The sequence below is a fragment of the Nicotiana tabacum genome, chromosome 9, assembly GCF_000715075.1.
Source record: "Nicotiana tabacum cultivar K326 chromosome 9, ASM71507v2, whole genome shotgun sequence".
NCBI lineage: Eukaryota > Viridiplantae > Streptophyta > Magnoliopsida > Solanales > Solanaceae > Nicotiana > Nicotiana tabacum.
The window spans coordinates 41,553,190-41,562,659 of record NC_134088.1 but is presented as its reverse complement, the minus strand read 5'-3'; positions in this window follow the sequence as shown (position 1 = coordinate 41,562,659).

Below are 9,470 nucleotides of genomic sequence, written 5' to 3'. Positions count from 1 at the left end.
AACTCCGAACCGTTCAAAAATCGAAACCAACCATGTATGCGATCCGTAATGCATAATGTGAAGCTATTCAAGGTCTCAAACCGCTAAACTAAGTACTAAAGCTCAAAATGACCGGTCGAGTCATTACACAAAAGCAAGGTATAAAGTACCAAAATACAACCCCGTTTATGATAAAAACATGGTAAATGCAAATACACTCGACACCCCGCACACAACCCCGAATACCTAAAACATATAGCAATCAAGTCAAATCCTAGGGGTTTTCCTCTTAAAAAGGTTAGCCAAGAGACTTACCTCCGTCCGACAAGCTAAACATCACCCAAACGCCAAATCGTCAAAAATCTGACTCCAAACGACTCGAATATAGTCAAATACAACTCAATAATGCCCAAAAGAAGCCATAGAAATAAATCCCAAATGATAAAGTTCGAATCTTTAGTCAAACATACAAAATCAACCTTGGTTCGCACCTTGAAATCCGATAGAACTCACAAATTCCGAACAACCATTCCAAAATATGCATGTTTCATCCAATATCAACTACAAATCGAGGTTCAAATCTCAATTATTCACTTTTCAAAAATTTTGCCAAACCCTCCAAATTTACTTTAATATCCAAGCTTTTAGGTGTAGAAATCTATATAAAAACGTGATATCAAGTCAAATTCAAGTGTAAATTGCTTAGCTCCAATGATGTAGTGAATTTTTTCTTTAAAATCTCCCACTCTCGAAATCTTGGGCTCTAAATATGATAAAGTAGGCAAAAGTCCCGAAATCTCAGGTTAAGTACTCTGCCCAGGTAGACTCATCGCGATCGCGAGGGCCAAAACCTGCCCAGCTGAAAACTACTCTCTGCAAACGTGAATCCCACTCTGCGAACATGTTGCACTACCCCGTTAAGCCTACGCGAATGTGGGACTCATTCCTCGAATAAGTAAGGTAATCTACTAGTTGGCGCATCCCTACCGTGAGCGCGATCTCTGAACGCGAACGCGAAGATTCTACTTCCATCCCTTCGCGAACATGATACTTTCCTCGCGAACGCAAAGAAGAAAAAGCACTTGCCATCTCCCCCTTCTCCATGATCACGAGTCAAGCTCCGCGATTGCGAAGCACTGCTAGACATCCGAAAACAAGGAACTTCAAACAAAGAGAAAATGGTCCGAAACAACCCCGAATCACACCTGGGCTCACCGAGACCCCATTCAATCATGACAACAAGTCCTAATACCTTCTCCAAAAATATCCAAAGGTTCAAAACACTGAAATTAATATCAAAGCCAAGAATCGACGTCCAAAATACAAGTTGAACTTCTCTTAAGTTCATTAACTTTAAAACTTCAAACCACACGTCTGATTCTAGCCTAACCAATTCAGATTATATCCAAACTTTGCACACAAGTCCCAAATGAGAAAATGAACATATTCCAACTTCCGAAATAATAATCTGAATCTGATAACCTCAAAGTCAACCCTCAGTCACACTTAGGAACCTTCCAAACCTCCAAATTGCCAACGTTTGGCAAATAGCACCAAAACTTCCTAGGAACTTCCAAATCCGAATTCGAACATACGTCCAAGTCCAAAATCACCATATGAATCTATTGAAATCCTCAAATTACCAATACGAGGTCTTTCACTTACAAGTCAAACCTTGGTCAACTCTTATAACTTAGGCTTCTAAAAATGACACTAAGTTTTCCAAATGACTCCTGAACCTTCTCAAAACCAAACCAACCATCCCAAGTCACAAAATAACAAACAAATATAGGAGAAGAATTAAATTTTTTGGTTGAGTTTATGGAAACTGATAAAAGATTATTCTTTTTGTTGGAGTTGAAAGAAATTGGTGAAGTGTTAAGGTTGAGCTAAATACTAAGGCTATAGTCTACTCATAATAGATTCTTTTTGGATTTTTTTTACATATTTCAATCACAAATATACAAGTTTTTAGTTAGAGTAAAATACTCCTAAAATGCAAGATGAAATTAAGTTAATAACTAAATCTTAAAACCCACAAAGGGTAGCCACTTATTCGTGGCAGCTCACCCCAACTTGTTTCTTCTTATTTAGCTCGGTGTGGCTCACCTTACTTTAAGAATAACCAAGCCGAGTTTGGTTCTATTCCTAGCAAAGTTTCGTGCTGCTAAAGCTTAGGCTCGGCCAAGTTGGTCAATGCACTTGGTTGGCTTAGTTGAGTCGTATTTTTACTTTATAAATAAAATCCATCCTTTAGACTTAAATCTTAAGTAAATCAGTAATCAAATAAAAAATTAATATGTCAAAGATAACAAAGGTATTAAATTCTAAACAACAAATATGCAAATTATCTTACTATTTCAAATTGTTAGCAATACTTTATTTTCAATATGTCATATTTTTACTTCTAGCTCTTGTACATTTATAATGCTACAGTAATATATATATATTTTGACTTTAACCTATTAATCTAGTTTTTGGTGGAGATATCTATTATTAAAAATTTTACATATCTTCTTAAGTTTAACTAAATCAATATATACATTCAAATATATTTCATTATTTAATTTACTAATTTTCTATTTTTTAACTAATCAATTTTCATATACTTAAATTAAGTCTCTACTTTGGAGACGAAGAGAAAACCTTACAATAATCAGACTAAGTCAATCATCTTGCAACTTACACCTACATTATAGTGATAAGAGAAAAATATCATGCAAAAGTTGAGCTGGAATCTAATTTTCAGTACTAATATATTTTTTTTCTTTGCAGGAAATAATTAAACTAACAACAAAAAGGAACAATGAGAAGAAAAAATTAACTTTTCAAATTTGCAAAGAAGAACTATAATGATGAAAAGTTAAAAGTAAAGTGATGTATGCAGCTTTACAAATGATGAAAGTATTTGTGCACATGAAAAAATCCAAGCAAATGGCTCACTTGCCGATTTGGAGTATTAAATTTCAGCAAACTTTACAACTACAAGCACATGCAAGTTGCCAACTTGAGAAAAGGAGAGCTACATTGAGCTTCTCACAAAACAGAAGAGGAGAGCTTCTTCTTTTCCTTGCTTCTTTCAGTACTTTTTTTTCTTCTTTTAGCTATTACAATGTATTCATTTCTAGTTTCGAATAAATTATAATATTGGAAATTATTCTAGAACCTATTTTTAATTAAATAGGGGGAATTATTCTCTTGAATATTTCTTTCCATTTTCTTATTTAATGGGCAAGAATATTTCCGTTGTCAGTACTAACTCCATTATGGAGTAACTTTTCTTATGTTTGGAGAATGACGGATCTTAATATTTCTATATAATAGTAGATATTATCCCTCAATTTCACATGTTTGAGCTGAATTTTTTTTCCATTTAAATTTTATCTGCTTTATAGCTAGGTGTTATTTAATTTGTTAACATCTATCTATTTCGTACTACATATTAACTTCTTACTAATTCTGTAATCAAAAGAGGCGGAAGACTAATATAGTTAATTTTGGTATTGATAGATGTTAACTTTTATTTAGTGACATCTAACTCTTAAATGTTAAAATTTATTCTACACTTATTTGTAATCGAAAGAGGCGAATATTGTAGTAATCAGTTATAACAAGTAGGGTAACCGAAAGGGACTTACTAAAAAGAGCCAGTTTTAGTTTAAGCATATATTTCTGGCTCTTTAATATTACTATTTTGACGATTAATTTGTATAACCGAGAGGATTGCAATTAATTGTTCAACTTAAGTAATAATATATAAATATAATCGTGAGAGACATTTACACATTTATGAGATTAGAAATTGAAGGATAATTTTATCTATTATATAATAGAAATATTAAGTGAAGTCATGATCCCAACACCTTTTTATTATATTTGTGAAAAATAAAATATTTTTTATTGCTCTATTCATGCATTTTTAGTTAGTTAATTCACAACTCAACTCTTCCTGATTTTCTCAAATAGTAATTAAAACAAGAAACGTCTGTAGAATAGATAAACCAATCTCTGTGGTTTCGACATCTTTCTATACTATAATTTGACAGAGTACGAGTTTAAATTTTATACACGCCAGACACTCATCATATAGCATGTGAGGTGTGACTACAAGCTTTAAATTATGTAATTCTGACTATAAATAAAATTCAATACAGAACAAATTGTTTATTGTTTTGTGAATTAATTCTTTTCACTTTATATATTCAATTTCAGTGCTAATATCTTCTACTCACTAGTCGGCCCATGAAGACCAAGCTTATGGTCCAAAGGCCTTTCTTGAAGGCCACTCCAACCAGACTTATATGAAGGGTTACTTCTCTCATTTAAGAAGAAGAAGCTAAGGTCAAACAAAAAGACACAAGGAGCTCGTGGATCAAATGCTATATTTCTCTACAAACTGCAAGTCTTCAAGCACCCAGGAACTTCAACACAAATTTTATGTATTCAAGATTAAGAACGAAGTCAAATAAAATACAAAGCGTTCAAGATCAAGGCCACTTGTTCATAGCCAAATCACTATTCATGACGACCATCAAGGCATTCCTGATGGATCTATCAAATTCAAATTCAGGATCAATATTCTAAGGTCCTTGAATTTATTTTGTTTACTGTTGGAAAGAAGAATTAGAGGAATCATAAAGATTGTAACACTCGAATTATTTGAAATAAAATACTACAATTATTTTAATATATTTTTCAGTTTTAATTATTTTTTTCATATGAATTTTATTATCTACAAATTTTGGCACGCACAATGGGACCTCATATCATTATCAAAGGACAAGAACATCAAAATTACTTCAAAGAATATCAACTTCAAATAAACTTTCTCTAAGGCTACTAATTTCAAGTTCTATGCTAATGTGGAAAACATCATCGGTGTTATCTTTGGAAGCCTTGGACCAGTTATAAGGAGCAAAGCAAGGTTGCTTGGACAACAATCAGTCCAAGTGTCATCCGCATCAACTCCTATTTTTAGATCTTCATCCTCAAAGGGAGCAATATTCTTTACCAATGTATCGAAAGGAGGAAGAAATGTTTCTAAAAATATTAAGGAGTCTCTAGTTCTGCTTAACCTCTCTAGATCTAAGAACTCTGATATGAAGGAAGATGATGGTACTTCAAGTGGCAGATCCTCCCCACTTACACTGCATAACGTGAGTCAATCAAGGATCAATCAATGTGAGAATCTATGCTACTATACGTCGTCCACGACAATCATGCAAGCAATAATGACGAGCGCTTCATCTATGGAGGAGCAACTAGCAAACTTGACAAAAGCAATTGTTGGCTTGACCAAGTGCATGCAAAATCAGAATGCTAGAATTTACAAGTTAACATATAGGGTAGAAGTCTTGATAGAAAGAGAATACAACCATGCACCTGCTAAGCACCCAAAGGTTCAAGAGATTGATCCTCCCACAAGACAAGTAACATCCACCAAGGAAATACCAGTCTCTTCGGAAGAGATGATTCCAATCAATCGACTGAATGAGTTCATTGAAGAGACTATCAAAGAAAATTACGAAGTTGTTATCACGACCCAAAATCCCGCTTTAGGCGTCGTGATGGAACCTAGTCTCTATGACTAGGTAAGCCAATTACTTACAATAATTAAGCCAATTTAACCATGATATTTTAAATAAGAGATTTATATAAATACCGAAATAAATATGAAATAAGCCTATGCGACAATATTGTCCGAATATAAAATAAGAGTCACGAACTCTAGCTGAATACATGGAAAGATCTCAAAACTTAGAATACAATACTGTAAGCTCACAGTACGATAAAAGGAAAGGACTCCAAGAAACTGCGACGGCCAAGTAACTCTACCTTGAACCCTCGCGACAGATAAGCTAACTCTGCCTGAGTCCGATATCACAAATACCTGGATTTGCACAAATAAAAATGCAGAAGTGTAGTATGAGTACACCACGGTCGGTACCCAATAAGTATCAAGATTAACCTCGGTGGAGTAGTGACGAGGTACAAGTCAAGACACCTACTAGTAAAAAAAACATGTGCAATATAAAAGTATAAAGATAATAATGAAAACAGAAATCAAGGGATGGCAATAAGAATCAACATATGATATAAGCATTAAAGAAATAAAAACACCGTTAAAGTACCCCCGAGAACATATAAGGGAACAAATGACAATCAACTAATCAAGACGTTCTGACACAAGTCTTACAACGAATTACTCCGAGATACCTCATCTAATAATCAAAATTCACGAGTCTCAAACCACAATCATATGTTGACGACACCTTGTGCCCACATTTCTAATCACCACTGAACGAATAACTCACGTGCCAATATCAGAATTCGCCAAGAATGATCACAGGCTCACAATCACAATCCTCCCGGCATGATCATAGGTCCAATATCACAATGAAAGCAGATAATGAAATAATACATGGGCATGATCAGTAAATGTCAAGTTTCATACTCCTGAACTAGTATAAATGGCATACTACGGTGTATGCTTGTGCGAGTGTAATATTACAGCCCAAATCAACAAGTGATATCACAGACATCGAGTTGCTAATTGAATCAACACAACAGGTCACGTAAGGTGTATAACATACATAAGGAAAATCACACCATCACACGAATATCATCATCCCTGGCATTGCCACCCTTATCTCTCCGATAGCCACCTGTATCACTCCGCCCTGACAATATCATTAGCCACCCATATCACTTTTATAGCCACCCATATCACTCCGCATAATAGTCACCTTTATCGCTCCGCTCGGACAATAACACAATAGTCACTCGTATTACTCCGCACAATCAACAACAGTGAGATGCCACCCTTATGCTCAGAATAACATCAACCAATCCACACCACAATTCACATATGCTAACATCACAACAACATGATATATTAACTCATACCACAAGTGCCCATAGGCCACAAACTTTCCCGAACAATGATACAAATATCACCATATCACATAGCCCGCGGCTCAAACACAATGTGTATATGTCACGACCCTAAAATTCAACCTCTCATGATGGCACCTTTCATTGTACTAGGCAAACCGACTACTCAGACAATTCCAATACTTTCAAATTTAAGATATGCTAAAATAGGTTTAAATAAATAAAAATCTCATAAAACTGATAAAACAGTCGCAACTCAATACAGAAGTTCCCAAAAATAAGGTGTCATGAGTACATGAGCATCTATACAATATAAGTTTTAAATACTGTCTAAGAAAACTGAAATTAAATAAATAAGACCGAGGGTAAGGGGATGAGAGTCAAGGTCTACGAACGCTAGGGCAGCTACCTCGAATATCTTCGAATGACAGTAAACTTTGAGAATCAGCAACCACCATGTCCGGATACACTTGGATCTGCACACGAAGTGTAGGGTGTAGAGTGAGTACAACCAACTCAGTAAGTAACAAGTCTATCTATTGGGCTGAAAGTAGTGACGAGCTTTACAGGTACAGTTCAATTACAGGCTTACAATACAGAAATGTAGGCATTCTTTCAAGTTTAACAATTAAATCCCAAACAGGTAAGTCATGTCAAGTTCAATTGTAAAACAAGATATGGTACATCTCGGTATCTACATGACAGTCATATATGCCAACTGAAGTATAAAAACTGTAATGAAATCATATGTATACTCTCGAAGTAACAGTCACTCAGTGCTCCTATTCACTCCATCCTCACAATCACTCATTCCTCACAATCACTCCATCCTCACGGCCACTCAATCCTCCCAGTCGCTCGGCACTCGCACTCAACACTCGCACTCGCACTCAGTTGGTACCTGCGCTCACTGTGGATGTGCAGACTCCGGAGGGGCAATTCCAGCCCAAGCGCTATAATAAACCAATCATGGCATGAAACAAATAAACATGCTACGACATGCAACCCGATCCCATAAATGTAACACCCCGTAAAATTTTGCAAAGGAAAACGAAAATAATGTTTCATGGTGCCGGACTAGGCTTACGTGTTTGAGGATTGTAGAAATTATTCGTAGCGAGCTTGCTCGCCGCGGCTCAGACTTTTTGGTTCGAACAATGCACTAAGGGATAAAGGAAAATTTTTGGATGGAAAATGCATTTCTGCGGTCCATTATGCGACCGCAGAATCACTCTGCGGGCCGCATAATGGCCGTAGAAGTGAGGCAGGAGAGGGTCAGTTTGGATGCAATTATGCGGCGACTATATGACCGCATAACTGTTCTGCGGGCTGCATAATGACCGCAGACACAGACAGATGTTTGCCAAATTTTGGACCAATTATGCAACCGATATGCGGTCCGCATATCGATTATGCGATCGCAGACCTTGTTCCGGAGCTCCATTTTTGGGTTTTTAAAACTCGACCCTAGTCCGGAGCTCCATTTTTGAGCTATTATCTGACATTCTAGAGTGAGGGGGAGTGCCCTAGAGTGAGAAGGTGTTCTTCAATAATTGTTATTCAATTCTTGCTCAAGTTTTGGAAGATTAAGAAGGGAAACTCACTAGGTCTTCATCCTAGAGGTAAGATTCTACATCCTAACCCTCAATTTTGAATTTTGTTTAGAAATGGGTAATTAGCAAGATAAATTTTGGGCATGAGGGTTGTTTATTTTACATGCATATGTTATCAAATGGTGTAGGAAGATTGTTGAGCTAAAAATGGTAAAGATTGGGTTGTGGGATGATTGAATCCTCCATAAAAGGACCTTGAAACCTTAATGCACATCTATTGTTTGATAAAATGCTCAAATGAGCTAGAACCATGAGCATATTCCTAATTTTGGTTCAATTTGTTATATTTCTACAATAGATTGAAGTTGCTAAGAACTTTGGAATAATTTAGAGTTTAAGGAAGCTCAATTGAGGTATGTTGGCTAAACTCTTCTCTTAGAATTGAATCCCATGATAATCATGTAAATTGTATAAGTCTCGAGTGGTTCATTATAAAATTGGCTATTCCAAGTAAGATTGCGTTGAAAGATATATGTTCAACAAGTATACCAAATACTTTATTTATGTTATATTATCAATTGAGGATGTGTTAAAAATATGGGGTGTGCATTAATAATGTTTCGACTTCAAGTCAAGCTCAAATGAAGGCTATTACGCCAAATTTTATACAATATCTCTATGTACCTTAGACTCTTAATTGCTCACATGTGTACTACACACCTTGAATTGAATTGTTATTGTTGGTAATGATGACGTTGATGTTTGAAAGTGAAAAGGTGAGCATGAAATACTGAATATGGCCAACGTGCCAAGAATGATCTTATAATTATGGCCATTAGTGCCAATGAAATGGAAAGATATGAAAGTAATATGAAATGCGATGATTGATATAAAAAGGTTGATGTCTCGAATAAGACAGCCTAGCCGGTCGGGTCGTGATCGGACACCATGCCGCACACATAATGGTGGTTGTGCTGGAAATTGTAATTGAAATGGTGATTGTGGTCGATGTCCCTAATGGATAGCCTAGCCGATCGGGTCGTG